Source organism: Amblyomma mixtum, chromosome 3 (genome assembly GCF_055824585.1).
Source record: "Amblyomma mixtum isolate Tamu chromosome 3, ASM5582458v1, whole genome shotgun sequence".
Taxonomy (NCBI): domain Eukaryota; kingdom Metazoa; phylum Arthropoda; class Arachnida; order Ixodida; family Ixodidae; genus Amblyomma; species Amblyomma mixtum.
Window position 1 is genome coordinate 332602219 of NC_143014.1, and position 17732 is coordinate 332619950.

Genomic DNA, 17732 nt, shown 5'->3' on the forward strand with positions numbered 1-17732 from the left:
GCCTTTGCGGTTGATAATACGGATGACAAGGTGAGACACCCAACTTTTTGGAATGATGACACTGGAGGAGCCTTTGTGCCAGCTGCCGAAGAACTGTGAGAACCAGATTAAACACATCCCTGCACTGCATTTTGTGCATCTGGCATGTGCAGGCTGGAAAACAGCATATGCATGGTGTCAATTAAGGTCTTCAGCATTGCAATAACTAGCTCGTCTTCGATGCAAACCAGTTCCTGGTCTAGTGCTCGACCAGCAGGACACGGGATGTGCAGTGAGTGCTCAGTATTGAAGGAGTGCAATGCTTCGGTACTGATGGCCAAGGCACTTGCAGGCCTCGGCCCTGTTTCAGAGTTTCGCCTTTTGCTCGATTAGCAATAGGCTCGGGACTTAGGGCATGCAGTACCTGCTTGGTGACTGCAGGTGTATGCAGCTCCGGTAGGGATGGCCAAGACATGTCTGCACAATTGTCCCTGTTTCACCAGTCATAAGGCACCTGTGTTTTAGAGTAGCATGTGGAGCAAAAGGACTAGTTGCAGAAGGTATAACTGCACCCAGCACATGCAAGAAGAATAAAGAATATTTAAAATCAAGAAGCATGTCTTTCATACTAACTACTTGTGCTAAGGCCATGAACTCAGTGTAGCTTTTCTGAGGCTTGGACCAGTTCACCTGGGGCTCAACAGAAATTTTAGGTGCTTTAGGCAGTTTCTTTGGCTGCAGTTATAGATAATATAAACCCATGAGAACCTCAAAGTATGATGCTCTTAACATTGCCATGCACATGTGTATGTTTCGACTTCTGCAAAAATGCAAACATATTGATAATGGTAGCACCACAGCCCCATCAATTGGACATAGGTTGGCGGATAGCATGGTAGGTCGCCAACGCTACTTTCATCAGAAGAACCAGAGGAAGAGATTATCCTTGAGAACTATTGCTGCCTACCACGGCCACTGCTTGGAATAAGAGAAGCCCATGACTATGTGGATTTGTGCTGGTGTACGCAGGTAGCATCGCTTCGAAAACTTTCCCGTTTAATTACTGCACTCACATGCTAAACAGTGTTTTACACTACTGATATTTGGAATCAACTAGATTTTCTTCACAATCACTACTCCCCTCTGCAAGACTTCTCACAAGCCACTGCCACTTATAGTGTGGCAATTAAATATTGTGCTTTGCTCTCGCTATGTCAAAGCTACAGTGAATATAAAAAATGATGCACTGCCACACGATTACTGCACACTCAGCATCGTATTTAGGCAGCGCTTTACTAACCGACTGGACCTTTCTCGACTTTGCCAATGCTTTCAATAAGGATTCACATCACTTAGTTACTCTTTCTTAAAATAGGTTTCCTGAATATTGACCCTAATCTTTTCAAACAGATTGAATATATTTTGAATAACCACACTTAGTTTGTATCAGCTAATGACTCTCTGTCATCACCTTGTGCCATAACGTCTGGTGTTGCCCAAGGCTTTGTTCTGAGTCCTTTACTTATTTTAATAAATATTAATGAGCTTCCAGTTTGAAAAAGAGAAATATACTTCCCTCCTGCAGTCCGATCTTGATAACATCTTTATTGGCATTAGCGATGGTGTATTTTTTTTAACCCACCAGAGTGTAAAGTGATGTTCATCTCATGCCAATCTAACCTGTCCAAAAGGTTTCATTACAAGATCAATAGAGCTTCACTACAGAGCATCTTATACTATAAATATCTTGATGTTCACACCACTAACAACTTACCCTGGTGCATGCTCAAGTATGTCCCTAATAATGCAAACCATGCCCTTGACTACATATGCAGAAACTTCTATCAGGCTTCATCCCATCTGAACTTACTTTTATACCAAAGACTTATATGGCCTAAGTTACAATATGCATCGTTCATATGGGATGTCGCACAACTCACTTTAATCGACGCTACAGAGCCGGTTCAGAATTGGTCAGCTTGCTTCATTTTTAATTACTCTCGCACCGCCAGTGTTTAATGAAATCGAAACGTGGTCCAACTAATCTTGCAGTTCATAGAAACATTTCATCCTTCAGTTTTTTCCACAGCATTTGCTTTCATAACCAGAGACTAAAACAGGAATTTTTTTCTCCAGTCCCATGCATGTCATGATGTGTTGTCCATCTGCATAAAGTTGTCATCCCTATTTGTTAAACAAATGTGCTTTTTAATTCTTTCTTATGGAAGACTAACATTGACCAGAACTGCCTTCCATCCCATATTACCTGCACTGAAGGCACGTCATCCTTCAAGACACTCATCACCAGTATACATATATATACACCAGTGAACAAGCATCTACATCATGATTTTTGCTTTTTGCCCGTACTTCTTTTGGTATGTATAATTTTCTTTTTGTTACACCCATCCCCCTCCATAACGCCCTGTCGACCCTGAGGGCATTCTAATAAATAAGTAAACATGACACAAGATGAAACCGCCTTTGGCAAGAGGATGCACATGTCAAATTACTGATCACCAAGAACAAGAACTCATTTAAGACTGTGCACAGCTGCGACTACAATTCACCACATCATCATCTTCCAATGACTGAGTGTGGTCTGTTTCCTCTGCTCTGGATAGCCGTGCCCATGCCATTAGGTACAAAGCTGCAAAAGCACTCAAAGATAAATCAGAATGCATGAGAAACATATCTTCCCTTGCTTACAAAACAGCAACCATTTAGGTGTACAAAAACAACATTCTGAATGCTCAGTACCTCAGATGAATACTGACATGCATGATGATGATGGATATTTATGGTGCAAGGGCATCTGCTGCCAAAGAGTGCCATGACACAGGGTATTTTTCTTCTACACAAAGTGAGGCCAAACACCCATTTCCCAAGCATTTCACCCCAGATAAGCCGAGCACCAGACCAGGGGAAAGCCTGTACCCATTGCATCACCGGTGGGCACCCGGTGGCACTGAGGAACGAACCCCGCACCCCCCGCATGCGATGCGGATGCTCAGACCACTAGGCCACCGCTGCTGTAATACTGACATGCAACTGAAAAAAAGCCTTACATTCAATCGTAAGGATGACTGCTTCATGGAGCACAAAAGGTGAGTCCAGGGCCTCAAAATGCTCTAGTACTGCTTGCATCAGTAGTTTGCCATGTAGACGGTGCGGCCACAAGCAGCCAGAGCTGTCTACAGCCAGCTTGCAGGAACCACAGCAACACTGTCACCTTCTAAAAACCAGGCTACTGCAAAGATCAACACCCGCAGTTTGCCTCATGGATGACTTACATCTCTGCATGATTTCAAGTACTATTGTAATGCGTTTACCCAAACGCCCTTGATCAAGAAAGTGCATTGGAAAAGCTGTAGCATTGAAGATTTTGCACATTAATGCATGCCAAAAACTGTTACACAGTTATTTTGTTACTAACACATGCAAGACGTCTATATTTTCTTTTGCTGTGGAACATATTGTGCATTTCTGCTGGTCATAGAACATCAACGAAAACTTATAAAAGTCCGAAAAACAAGGACATCACAGTGTGCCAGAGGTATAACATTAAGAATGAAGCTTAAGAAGATTGTGTTGTACCCCAGTTATAAATCTTTCCAAGACACTCTGGCATGGCATAACAAGACAAAGACAGGACGAAGTGCATAAAAAAATGCAGACAACTACACGTGGGCGTGTGAATGAAGCAACGGTAGTATCTCATACACTGATAGTGTTCCTGGCAAGGCAAGATGACAAACTTGCATTTGATATCTGTCAAGTGCCATGCCAATGGCTCAGATAGATTGTGAACCCTGAGAACATCAAGCTACGACGATTTCACACACTTAGAAAAAAGGTCTTTTGCCTGCTACAGTTCTCTGCCAATCCTCATCAAACACAAAATTAAAGATTAGGACTACTATTTAAAAGCATGCAGCAGTTGTCACCAGTGCTACATTTGAGGATGAAACCTGGAGAGGCTGCTGTAAGATTTTCTGAGCCCTTGCAAGTTGCTGGCATTGGACCACCTTCATGATGATCCTTGAGAATGACATTACAAGAGGACATAATTGGTACACATGACATGCACAGCTCTCTTTTGGCCACAAGCTCATGAATCCTGTTACTCAGATCAAGTGGTGTTTTTCCACTTCGGAGAAGACTTCAGCTGGTGCTGGAAGTTTTCTTCAGAAAAGGCACTGAGGTTGTCCAAGCAACCATGCAACAAAACAATGTCTCGCAGGTGATCAACCCATGCACACTGTCGCGTATCTGAGCATGACCATACAATGTACCGAAACACGTAGCAAAGTAGCGCAGCAGATCGTTTGCATACCCATTCAAAGACATGTACAAAGAAGAGCTTGCAGAAATTCAGTTAGCACTGCGAAAGACTATAAAAATGCATGAAGAGCTTGCAGAAATTCAGTTAGCACTGCGAAAGACTATAAAAATGCTCATACTGTTTTAAAAGCGAAACAGACTTCAGGACAATATGGCTTGCATACAAAAGAAAAGCACGCAACACAGTAGCTTACCACGAACGACATTTTTGTGAGATCGCTGTGGCCATGAAAACTCTGAAAGACGCGGGTTTGATTCCGGCTGCGGCGGTCGAATTTCCCTGGAAGCGAAATTCCAGAGGTCCGTGTACTGTGCGATTGAAGTGCACATTAAAGAACTCCAGGTGGTCGAAACTTCCGGAACCCTTCACTGCGGCGTCCCTCATAGCCAGAGGTGCTTTGGAAGTTAAACCCCCTAAACCACAGCAAACCAAACTTAACACAAGTGACTCCTCAAACTAAGCAAGGCCTCCAATAAAAAAGTTATATACATGAAGGGTGGTGCGCAGTAGTACAGGCGACGGTCTGAGCACAGAACAAGTAACTTCTTAGTCACTCCTATGCTGACCATGTGCAAATAAATCAAGGGGAAAGTAGACACTATGCCAACTGGAAGCTTCTTGAGGGGGTGTCTTTTGCATGGTGTTTCTTCAGCACTTGAGAGCTAAAATCATCGCCTGTGCGAGGAAGTAATTTTCTGCCAATGAAAAAAACCCCTTCGATCCCATACCCTCCGTTTTCAGCACACTTTGTACAGCAGAAAATACCCACAATGAGTTTTTACACCAGGAACAAAAGCATGCGGTGGCGCACAGCAAAAAAATACAGTTAATTGCCTGCCGCTGACACACAGTTCATTTTGCATCACGTTACATACTTTGCCCACAAGCAGACACGAAAAGGTATCAGTAGACTCTGGCTTTGCATAGCCATAATAAAAGCCCACAATAAACATACCACTACCTGAATATCATTTGTTCTAAAATAGGCCATTGCTGATTTGCAGAGCTTTTTGTCAATAGCACCTCATCAATAAAAAAAAAACAAGTTTTTCTTGCAATGGCACTCATGAAGTGTCCAAAACTGACAACAGGACAGTCTTCAGACAGGTTTGCAACACTATCTGTACATACCTTCCAGAAAACACACTGATAGCATCTGCACTCCTAGGAGTTGCAAGTGGTGTTCTAACATCTAAATGTAAATCTGCAAAACATGAACAGCAGTTATGAGCTTGAAGTTTTTTTAAGAGTTGGCTCACAACAGTGTGTGAAACACTATTTCGACAAACCGAGATGGTCAAAAAGTTTCCATGCTTTCAGGGGTCATATTACCTATGCACTTGTTGGCACTATAGTATAGCTTTCTGATGTAACAAAAGCTACAAGCATTTGCTGCTCTGAATGAAACTGTTGAGAAAGAATCTGACCTACTCCACCGTACTTTCTTGCACACATGAATGTTGCTCATTTGAGCAGAGGAATTCTGCCGCAAAGGCTGCTGATGTTGAACACCCTGGCCTTCCTTTATCTGCAGATTGAAGTGGCTCAGGCAATGGGCTCTGGAAAAATTAAGATTCTCTCACTGTTGACTTTAAGTGCCGGAGTCTCTGCTAGTGAGATAATTCATTGAATACTTTTTTGTGCCTTGTTGCCATTCCTCAATTGTAAGACGCAAGCATGCTTTTTACCTACCTTTCGGAGAGTCAATCTTCACCAGTATGCATGTCGCAGGAAATGGGTAGAAATATATAAGAGCAGACCAAACAATATACCCTTCATGCTGGGGCTTGCAACACAAAGCATTCAGAGGTCAGAATCCGTGGCCAGACAGAGAAGCTGTTAACCTGCGAAAGACAGGGTGAGATTAAAAAATGTAGTGGTATTTAACTTGATTCCGAAGCACCAAGTGGGCTAAGAGGGCACGCAGTAGTGGAGGGCTCAGGATTAATTTCGATCACATGGGGTTTTTGACCATGCACTAACACACACAGCTAGCACATAGCACATGGGTGCCTTATGTATATCGCCTCCACCGAAACACGGCTGCCATGTCCAGGATTGAATTCAGGGTGCTCAGCTTAGTAGTGGAGCACCGTAACTGCTGCGGTGGTTGTAGTGTGATATAATTCAGTTTGAAAACTACAGCCCAACAAGCGTCGTCAAGGGCGAATTTGAATTCGTAGCAACACCGGCTCCCGAAACAAAGAGCAGCAGCTTGATACCATTCATGGAGCCGAGAAATAGCTGACATGTACACACGTCTTTTCAGTGACGACAAACATGTGTCATAACGAAATGATGAGGATACAGCCCGTGCAACAATAATAGTTGTCATATGAACAAGTAGACACAGAGGGTGTTAAAATACGCACTTCACAATGAGAGGATTAAGTAGGCACAACCATTAACTGGCGCAGCTGTATGCAGAACTGGAGGCACATGTAGAAAGAAAAAGCATTCTAGGACTTCAAGGTCTGAAAACAATCGCGAGATGAGCTCTAAAACACAAATACATAAATGTCACCCACCATTTACATAAGATTACGAAGAGGCTTAAAACAAAAACTAAGAATAATCTTGCCTCAGATTGTGCTATGTCCATCCTTGACAGTCGCTATCACTCAGTGACTATCGGCAAAGCTGCAGGAATGGTTAAGGTGCCACAAAAGATGTGTGTGGCTAACAAAATCCCACCACAGCCAGTCACACATGTCCCAGCTTTTATAGCAGTGAATGCTACACTATATGGAACAAATATGGACCGAGCGGCTTGGCCAAATGGGAACGCTTGAAGCCAAGAGTTAAGCTTGCAGTGGCAGCGCATAGCAATGGCAGTCATGCACACTATAGCTGCAGAAGTTGCCCTGGTATGGTTTCAAAACAAGCATTAGCATATTTGTGCACTTTGCTTTTTATTAATTCTCAACTGACAATAATGATCGAAAACTGTTTTAGTGCCATATGGCATTCAAAAGCTTTCCTGCTAATGGCGGGTGGTTTAAAATTAGGTGTATGTGTCTTCAGGTGCAGTAAATTTTGTTGATTGAAAATTCGATGCACAGAGGATGACACAAAAGGAATGAGTGGCCAACTAGCCTACCACTAAGATCTACTGAATTTTTTAGGCAGCCAGATCAAAAACTTAAGTAGCATTTCTTTGCTCAATCACACATGGGGTCCTTCATCGAGCAAAAGCGAAATGCACTTTGTGCAGAAGGTTTTTAAATTATATTTTATTCTCATAAAGTTACTGTAATGAATTAACTGATTGTTGGATCAAGTTAACAATACTGGCATGCAAATAAAGAGGCACACTTCTGAAGCCAGTAGAGTATGCACATGCACATCTGCTTATTGGCTTCAGGGGTAAGTCTTGAAAACTTCGACCGCAACATGTATACGAATAGTATAGTATAGTACCAGCCATGTCAAGTCCAGTGAAGCTAAGTTTGATTTCCGGAGCACTGAGCTAAAACTCGCATGAGTGGCATCAACCGAAGACACCATGTGCTTTAGTTTTAACATAGGGCAGTTTCCAGTTCCAGAATTTAAAATTAGAAATCTGTAGAAATTTCTGCTGCTGCTTGTTGCCAGGCTTTTTAAAATTCCTTGTTACTATTACTTTAGTTTCATTTGTCAATTTTTTTACACTTTACTGCAAAACTGCAACAATTACAATAAAAACCACTTGATATTTTTAGTGTTTCCTAACTAATGCTTTGTATTCTGTATAGCATTGCCTGGTTCTAATGACTCAAGGAATGAAATATTTTTTTCTGATTTTGTAGGTTGAAGTGATTTTCAGTCCGTTGGAAAAGCATGTTTTTAGTTTAGAACGATAGAACCCGCTTTTCGGGTGCTTACTGATGGCGGTTTAATTTATTGACCATGGGTGTCGAGGCAATCCATCAACACCCGGCAGAGAAGGCTAAAAGTGCGGATTCTATGTGCAAATATTGTGTATTAAGTGCACGCCTGGATAGCATTGGCCAAGAAAACACCAAACTAGCAATGCGTATGGATGCTCTAGAAGCACAGCTAGACGTTGAGAAGGCAGAAAAGCGAATCTTCAAGAACAGCTTGGTCACATGGAAGCAGAAATGGCTGACACTGCCACCAGAAGCCACGTGAATGGGGCCAGCACTGGCAGGGAAAACAATAAGAAAGTAGGTCAAGCAGGTTTGGGGAGTAACAGCTATGCACAGGTGGCATGGGCGTAGCCAGGGGGGTGTTTCAGTGTCAGAACACCCCTCGAAGTTTTCCGACCACTGCGTCCCCCTCTACCCCCTCCTTTCCGCCTTTTTTTCGTGCAGACTATTTACACAGCGCATCAATATACTAAAATGTAAAGTGAAAATAAGAAGGGTGTCGGTTTATTCTCAAAATGATTGATGTACATTGTCACGTCGCTATAATAGGAAGTGGAAGTTAGTGCAGAGAGAGCCACTCTTCTTCACCATGACACGGCATATGGCACTCCTTTTAATTGTAGGCAAAGTTCACCCAATTAAAGGTACCTTTTCACAACAGCCTACTTTATCATCCTGTGCATTGTCCTCAAATGATCACAAAACGATTGCAAAAATAAAAAGTGCTTTTTTTAAAAGCGTCTCTGCGGCTGGGCCTAGGTTCGCATGCATTGGGTAGAAGTTTCGACAGATACCATTTGTTTGCAGTTGCTCATTTTAATGTAGAGCAGAAACTTTTTTGTTGTTGTATAGTATGTGCAAAAATTGTAATTAGCGGCTATTTTTTATATGATGTTTTTTTTTGGAAGAAAATAAATGTTCTTTACGAATAAAGCCCCCGGAGTCATGCGTGCACTCGTATTTTTATGTTGATTTTAGAGTGAACGAAAACACTAACCCTTCGGCTTTAGTAAAGCAGAGAAATTAAGATATTGTTAGGGCACAGGCTCTCTATATTTGTTGACCAGCGGCGTATAATACCCCTAAAAATATTTATGGTTATGCCATTTGGCGGGGCTAAATGATGTCCTCGATGGTGACGCTGCACAAGTGGTGGAAAGATTAGCTGAGGGAGTTGACAGCACAAGGGCAATGGGACAGCAAGTGTGCAGATTGTGGTGTGCACAGTAGTGGAGGTGCAAGAACGGAACAGAGAGCCTGACAAGGATGTGGTGACCCTTGGAGGTAAGGAAATTAAGCCAGGAGAAAGGCTTTCAAGTGGCAGACATAAATAAGGAAGTGCATGGAGCAGGCTTTGGCAGAGCGTTTACACCAGATGGCAACCAACTGAGTGGAAGGATAGGAGCAGAAATCGGCTGGCATTTGGCTGGCTGGGCAGTAGCTTTTTTTATGACGTCCACGACGGCTCTGGGCACAGGAATAGGTGGATGAGAAGAAGAATGTGTAATAACCAGGCTGAGCCCAACAAAATTGGCAGTAGGAGGCCCAGTGAGAAAACTACCCAAAAGAAATTTAACATCAGAATCAGTTACATAAACATGCAAGGAAGTAGAAGGAGACCAAAATGGTCAGAAATACAATAGCAGTTAAAAGACCATGAATTAGGTAGGTACACCCTGTGCGAGACACATCTCAGAGATCTAGAGGATCCACCAAATATTCATGGCTACGTCTGGGAAGGGTGCAACAGAACAACGAAGAAGAGGGCAGGGGTAGGTATGCTGATACATTAATGAAGAAATTGGCAAAGAATAAAATCAACTAGCAAAGAACACGTCTGGGTATCAGGAGCAACTGCTGGTAAAAGGAGATAGCAAGGCATAGGGACAGGCGTAAATGCAGGCCAGAAAACAAGTTTCCAGTCAAGTGTCTTGATGATATAAAACGTGACGATATAAAACAGTTTGGAGACTGTGCCGATATTATTCTGCTGGGTGACATGAATGGCCACAGTGAGGATTTGGATGGGTACACAGATTGTAACGGGAAGTAAATGGTAGACATCTGTGAGTGGCATGACCTAGTTATTGTGAATAGAGTAACTAAATGTGGGGTACAAATCTTGCGAGAATTTTGTAACAGGCAGAACACCACTGACTACTGCCTAATGTCGCAGGGAATCTGCAGCAAGTTTGCAAGAATGGAAGTAGACGAAGAGGGGGAGTACAGTCTGGAAATTGATCATACATGTATTAGTCTGCAGTTCGGAGCCCTGATCAAAAGAGAAATGCAGAGAAGACAATACGAAAACGCAAAATCAAAGGACGAACTAAGAGCAGCAGGCATAGAGGAAACAATATAGAAATGCCTAATGGAAAAGTGGGATTATATTCAGTTGAAACAGCAAATTAGTACAAAAATGAAACAAGTAAAAGGGGTAAACCACTGGAGGGGAAAGAGGAAGCCATGAAGCTGGTGGAATAAGGAAATTAAGGAGGCCATCAAACAATGAAGGGTGGCCTTGAGGGAACACAGCGAAGCAAAGAAGGCACAGTTATCTCTAGAGGAAATACACCAAAAATGGGAATCTTGTCAAGAAAAGAAACAGCAAGTGCACGTCCTCGTTGAAGCTAAACTAGAGCAGTCTACCGATTGCTGGCTGGCTGAAGTTCATAATGCAAATGAAGGGGGACCAAGAAAATTCTGGAACCATGTAACCTCACTGCAGCCGTAGGAAAAATTTCTATAGGGATTTGAATTTGTCCAATGCAGAATTTGTAATGGTTCTATGGGGGTCCTATGTGAATTCTTTTGGTTTTATTTGAATTTTTATGGGACAAATAGAAAAATGGATTGGGCCAATTAACCAATAACTATTGGTCATATCAGTAAGTTCTTTACGGTGTGTAAGTCAAATACGCCTGTACTTATTGGTCATATAGAGCCAATAAAAATACACCTATTGGGCATATCAGGCCAATGCAATTGTTCATATTGCACGGTCATGCATCTATCTTTGTAATCATGAGAAAAAACCATGTCACGCAGTTTTTATTTATCTGGCCACACTTGCATTGCAAGGTTTGACCATTTTTTTTTTATTCAGTGTGGAAAAAGGCATCTATCAGTGCTCGATACAGCTTGCAAGCTTATTTTGTGCCAAAACTATAAGCACAGGTAGCAAAAAAAAGATGTGGTTTCTAAATCACGACTCAATTTTTGAACACGAGCAATAGGCACCATGTCAAGGTGCAGACAGAAATTGCCAAAAAGGTACTGGCTACATGGTATAATGGAGGCCATAAACTAGATGCAGAGGTAAATTAATAGAAAGCTCTTTGGGCTCCCCTTTTGCTTTCTCTGTTTTATTGAAACTTGAGCAGCATAGGTTATGTGATTGTAAATTAGACGAACAGAAATGTGCATTATTTCGCATTAAAGCCACTTTCACTTCTTGCACTGATAACTGAATAATGTGGTACTAGGTATTCATTTTCATCAATATTTTATTTTTGCACCATTATTTTTTGTGTTGCTTATAATTGCAAATGCATAAAATCAAACAAATAATGGCAAGGAATGATTGATGGTAAGAGCAAATTCCCGAAAAAGCAATTAATCATGAGGAGCAGCACACAAAACGATAAGTAGCCATAAGTAATTATAATACAAGCTGAACGATGGCCACTGAGATTTTTTTTTACCTATCATTTCTAGACTGACACGGCCATTTTTTGCTTACAAACAACGTCACCATTTGGTGCAGGAATATCATGAACTAACATAAAGAGAGGGCTAGAAATGTATACCACTTACACAAAGCAATCTATAAGTATTGACATGTTTGTCTTTCATAAGAAAAGTCCACGTCACCACTAAACGATGTTAGTCGTATCATTACATATTGAAAAGAAAATAAAAATGCCAAACATCTCTTCAGTGCATTGGAAATACAGCAAGCGAAGTGTACTTTTTAAACGTGTGTAGTTGAACTCCTTAAACATGAATATTTACACAACCTTCTGAAAAACTTACACATCAGTCCCATTCATACATATTTGCCATGTCTGTAACAAAATGGCTGCCATCAACTGTCATGGACACAGAAACCCTTTTAACTTCATTGGAAAACAGAGCCACTTTTCTAGCTGTCTGTGTGCATGAATACTATATGTGAGACACATTTCTATACGGCCGACAGTCAAGATGCGCACACATTAACACACATGAGTGGCCAAGTAGCTAATATATTTGTAGCAAAGCATAGTGCTCTCCACGTTTGCAAGTAAACAAACAATTGTTTTTTTTTCCCTCTTGTAAGTGATAACATGAATTCGTTGCCCTTGAACCTCCACACGTTGGTAGCTTGTCACCGAAGCAGGCACGTAGTCAAGGTTTTGCTTGCAGACAATTCGTTCATCTTGCTCCAGTGCAGTGCCAGTGATTCCTTTTCCCAGAAATATTGGGTCCGTGGTGTGTTCTGCTACCACTGGCACTGTCAGCTGTTTGCACAGAGCTTGTACAGGTGCACAGAGGTTCAGACTATTTGAGAGGTTAGTCACCTGAAGTTTCAATACAAAGCGTTCAGTACTTGAAATGGCACGCCATTTGCATCAGTTATGAGCCTCAGCAATGTGCCATTGCCCGACTCAAACACAAATGTCGAGTGTGACCAGAGAGGCCCAAGCTCCGATACTCTTCAGGATGCGCAGGAGTTGATGAACATTGACTGTAATGGCTGCTTCCAGGTACAGGTCCTTCATACAAAAAACAAAGGCACTAGTCTACGGCCAGCAAAACATCGCTCCTTGCTATGTTGTCCTGCAGCAAAAGGTACACAGCAGACACAAGCAAGCACGAATGTTCATGATTTGGCTCTGGCAAGATGCCATCAAGGCATGACACAGCATAGAAGAGAAGCCACCAGTTCCATTCACTGGCTTTCCACAGTGCTCTGTGTTCAGTAGCACGTGGCCGCCTTGTTACCCACTGTGGCGGTTTCATGCTGAGCAGCCTCATGTTCACCTGCCTGACGATGGCAGGCTCCCCAACGCAAGCTGGTGAGCTGGCTCTCCCAAACCATGCCTCAGCCAGCTGCTTCCCGACTCCCTCCAGCCCGCTGTGCATATAATCAGGGCAAATGCTCCATACATGATCAAGGTTTGCAGGCAAGCAAGTGGAGAGAGCCCTTTGAAGCCACAATGGAGCTGTCCAGATGACTTGGCTAGCATCATGCTTCTTACTCTGCTGTCAGTTCTTGAAGTTGGTTCTTTTTCACCAACGATCACTGGGTACTTCACCGAGCCCAGACGCAAGAAGGAAAAATATGTTCCCACTAAAGTTAGCAGCCTGCAACTATACAGACAAGTTGCTAGCATGAGCAGAGCATGCAAAGGTAGAAAACTGCACGATAGGCAATATTTTTTACATAAGCAGTTATTATGTTCTCTCACTAAAGCAATGAAAACATGAGTGCAGTTAAAAATCACTTTCGCACTCCTTTCCGTACCACATCCACCATGTTTTGGTGTCGTGATAAAAGGACTAAGCACAGCTCTCCTAAGCCGCACCTGCACGCGTTGCACATCATGAAGCACAGCTGTGAAACGCAGCTGTGCCTGGTGTGTGCAAGACAGTCTGAAATAGACATCAATTCTGAACCCTACTTCTCCCCATGTAAAAAGTTTTTTGCTGTATTGGAAAACATGACTGTTGGAGTCAAGCAAAACGCGCACATTATATACGGACGCGAAGCTTGCTTCCTAGTGTTGTGCATGCAGTAAAAGTTAGCGGAGAAACTAACAGTTTCGGGCATAAGTTACGCTGAATAAATTCTAAAATGTGCAAAACCAGTCATTTAAGTGACAGTGCATTTGCCTCTCATGATTTTTGTGTTACAGTTACTTTATGGGCTACCAATTCAGGCATGCATGATTGGGCCAACTAGCCTGACCTTTTTCTGCTGACTGTGCATGAACATTCTGGTCACAGAAACTGCTACGTGAAACTCCAGGAATGCTGAAGCAGAAAAAAATTCCAGAGAAAGCAGCTTGGCCTCCTCCAAGACTGTGATGAGTGCGAACACTTGAAAGCAGAAAATAAGCTGCAAGAGAGTTAAAATGCTAGAAAAGGCCCCATGTAGCAGAATTTTTAAGACAGGTATGTTTTTTCTTCTGTTTTTGGTCACCTTACTGAGAACATGAGGTAATCTGACACATTTAAACTGCCTAGACAATAATCTTTAAGCATTCTCTGTATATGGCATGACAGTGCCTTTGTACAAATGCCAGTTTCAACCCTTTGTGAGGATGGAGAAGGCAGAGTGGTTTGTTGCAAGTAGAGTCATCTATGTATCATTATTGCTAGCTAGCACTTGCTCATCAGTGGTTCATTGTTCAGAACGACGCCTCTTAATTCAAGAAAGGCAGTCGACCTGCGGCACACGATGCCTGCAGTAAACCTCCACCTGCTGCCATGGCCCCTCAAGAGCCACCAGAACTTCACAACCCAGCCAGTAGGCACAACACGGAAATGCAGGCTAGACCGGCCACTGTATTTGCTCCCCAGGAAAGCATGCCGCGTGAGCCTGCTGAAAGAATACCGTCACCGTCAATACCACCTCCAAGAGTGATGACAAATTCAGAGATAGGAGTCAATGGCACTGTAAATACCACTGCCCAAGACCAAAGGAAGCCTTTTTTTCTGCTTCGGGTTCCGAGGACGGTATTATTTACCAGTTTGCTTAGTTTATCATATGCTTAAGGAAGTGCTGGTTTGATGTTATATGGAGAAGCAATGTCAAGTTTTAGGCCTTCTCCATATAAGCATAATGCTTGCACAAGAGCAGCTGCTGATGAGTTTCAATGTTCCACTTCTGTCTGAGCAACAAAAGTGGAACATTGGCTACGATCACTAGCTCGTGATGCTGGTCATAGTAATCTGAATGAGCTCACATGGCAAAGTAGCCATACCCATTCCTCTGTGTGTGTCCATTATTCAGCTTCAGCTTGCATCTAGCAGGTGCAGTTTGTCTGAAGAACTCAATTAGGAGAAAGGCTCTCTATCCTGATATACTGTCCTGCCATATGCACTATGATGCCTTTTTAGCAGTTACAGAGGCTAAAAATGTCTAAAATGCTGTAGATGCATGCTGATGACTACAAAAGCAGCTTAGAAAGCTGTTTTGACCAGTACGTTAAGGTATAAAAATTCCATTACATTCCATGAGTGTAGTCGTGCATGTTTGCACTTGGCCTCTTTCCAATTATTGCTAAATGTGACATGCTTTGTGGAAAACAGTTAACAGCCTGCACCTCAAGCATTTAAGACAAACATTTTATGGTCTGTGTATTATCTTTTTTTTGCATTTTTTACTTCCTCGGTACATTTTGTGTTTTTTATCAACCAAGTCCTTTCAACTTTGTAAGTTGGTTGTTGTTTTCCTTTGTGGTTCGTTATCTTTTTCAGATGTTCCTGGGAGAGGGTGTGTGGGTCCCTGTGACAAGCTGTGAAAGACTAATGGGCCACCAGAAAGACAGCATGTTTGAGCGGGAGGCATCTGTGGCAATTCTGTCATCTGCAGGCCTCGTGGGCCGAAGTGTCACTGGCACGGCCTCTAACAGGACCAAAGGGGATCTGAAGCCAGCATTGGAGTCTATGAAACTGAAAGCCTTCCAAGAGCTGCTGAATTGGAAGTGCTATGCATTCTTAACCTTTTGTATATTTTGTTCTACAGTTGTAGTCTGAATATTTTAGTGTGTTGGTAGTGCATACTGAAAGTGCCTTCTTAAGCTATTCAAACAGGGCCAAAAACGAATTTGTGCTTAGCAAAGGAAATATGTAGTTCTATAACTGGCTTTCAGTATACATCCTCTTAGCTTAACCATACATGCATGTTCATTTTTTTCTTTTTTGCACTCAAGATATCATTCGCTGAGGGCAGTCAATATCAGTAATGCTAGCTGCTCTCTGATCTATGCCTTTTTGCAGCCTTCTTCAAGCACTATTTGGAGAAGCACTGCAGTGGCAAGGACTTGGCGAACCGCCACCGCTCCCTGGGAAAAATCCTGGCCAAGAAAATTGCTGATGTAACTAGAAGTCAGATAATAAAACAGAAATGAGTTTGCCAACTGCAAAACCATCTTATCTGTCCTGACAACACTGAGGCTCTCGGTGGAGTGTGCACTGGCCTACCTATTGGGAGGCACCAAATACAACTGATATACCCAATGGGGACCTATAACTTATAGGACCTACAGCTTACTAGACACATAGATATTGGACCAATTGGCCTATATGACCAGTAGGTCTTTTGGTGTCAGTAACCCAATAAGGTATTTGATTTTTCTATTGGAAATTTTTGCTAGGGTGGGTAAAATGAATCAAAGAAAGAAGGAACAGATTCAAGAGGCAGTGAAATGAAAATGCAGACATGGGTAGAAAGTAATAAGATACCCGGAGAAGTTAAGGATATATGTTCGCAAGGGGTAGGCGCTGTTCATGCTTACCTAATGCAGAGAACAGACCTCTCTAGTCAGCCTTTTTTTGACCTAAGTGGAGAATGCAACAATGTGAACAGGGAACTCATGTGGAACATGTTACAAGGTGAAGGTATCAGTAATGAGGCAATTGATTCCCTACAGGAAATATAGCAAAATAATAATGTTGAAATTACATGGGAAGGGATGAAAATTACAGCTGTCGAGGTACGCAAAGAATTAAGGCAAGCTTTTCTTCTATCACTCTGTTCGTGCTTTATGGGATAAATATGGAAAGAAGGCTACAGGACAGCAACCTAGGTTCTAATCTGTCGTACAGATTAGGCGGAAAGGTTGTTGAGCAACGGCTCCTCGGTTTAAGGTATGCAGATGATATTGTACTGTTAGCAGATAGCCAGGAAGATCTGCAAACTCTGGTTAGTTGTTGTCGAGATGAAGGAGACACTCTAGCTTTCAGTTTTGGCGCAATTAAGTCAGGTGTGCCGATTTTCAATAATACAAGTGATCAGGTGCTTACAATACAAGGCCATAATATACCCTGAGTGGCCAAATACCAATATCACGGGGTACGGATAAACAAAGGACAGATATGAAAGCACGAGCAGTCCATAACGGCAAAAGGCTTAAGGGATGCCGGGATAATGAAACGGGCCATTATGGGCATTCGACAAACATACTAAGAGGCATTCGGAAAGGAATAATAGTGCCGAGTCTTACTTTCGGGAATGCGGTTCTTTATCTTTATCGGCATGCGATAAGACCTGGGTAGAACCTCGAACAAAAGTCCAAGTTGACGCCAAGGTGCATAGCCATTTGTGGTTCTGTACAGAAAAGCAGGACGACGAAAACGGTGCAGAAGGCACAAGGAATGGCTTAAAGTGAAGTTTAGAGAAGGGTAAGCGCATCTTTCATAAGCAGACTGTCTACTTCAAAACAATAAACAGAAACCAAACGAGAAGCTCACGTAAAAGCAAAAAAAAAGCTAATTGCTCGCTCATGCTCGATTTCTGCGCTGCTGTTTTATGGTGAATTCATAACAAC

General features: G+C 42.4%; 1 long non-coding RNA gene and 1 pseudogene across 3 annotated transcripts in view; one reads left to right on the top strand and one right to left on the bottom strand.

Annotated features, from left to right (window-relative positions):
* The window catches only part of LOC149355971 (uncharacterized), a 133405-nt gene extending 117558 nt beyond the window's left edge, over positions 1–15847 (top strand). Inside the window, exons 7-8 of one of the 3 annotated variants that reach the window (XR_016291601.1) lie at positions 14185–14352; positions 15661–15847. This is a non-coding gene — a long non-coding RNA (uncharacterized LOC149355971). Of the gene's footprint in view, positions 1–14184; positions 15193–15660 lie in introns of those variants that run through there. The other 2 variants (XR_016291602.1, XR_016291600.1) reach the window with 2 other exon arrangements.
* On the bottom strand, positions 11964–15148 carry LOC149355972 (uncharacterized; annotated as a pseudogene).
* Positions 15848–17732: the final 1885 nt, after the last annotated feature.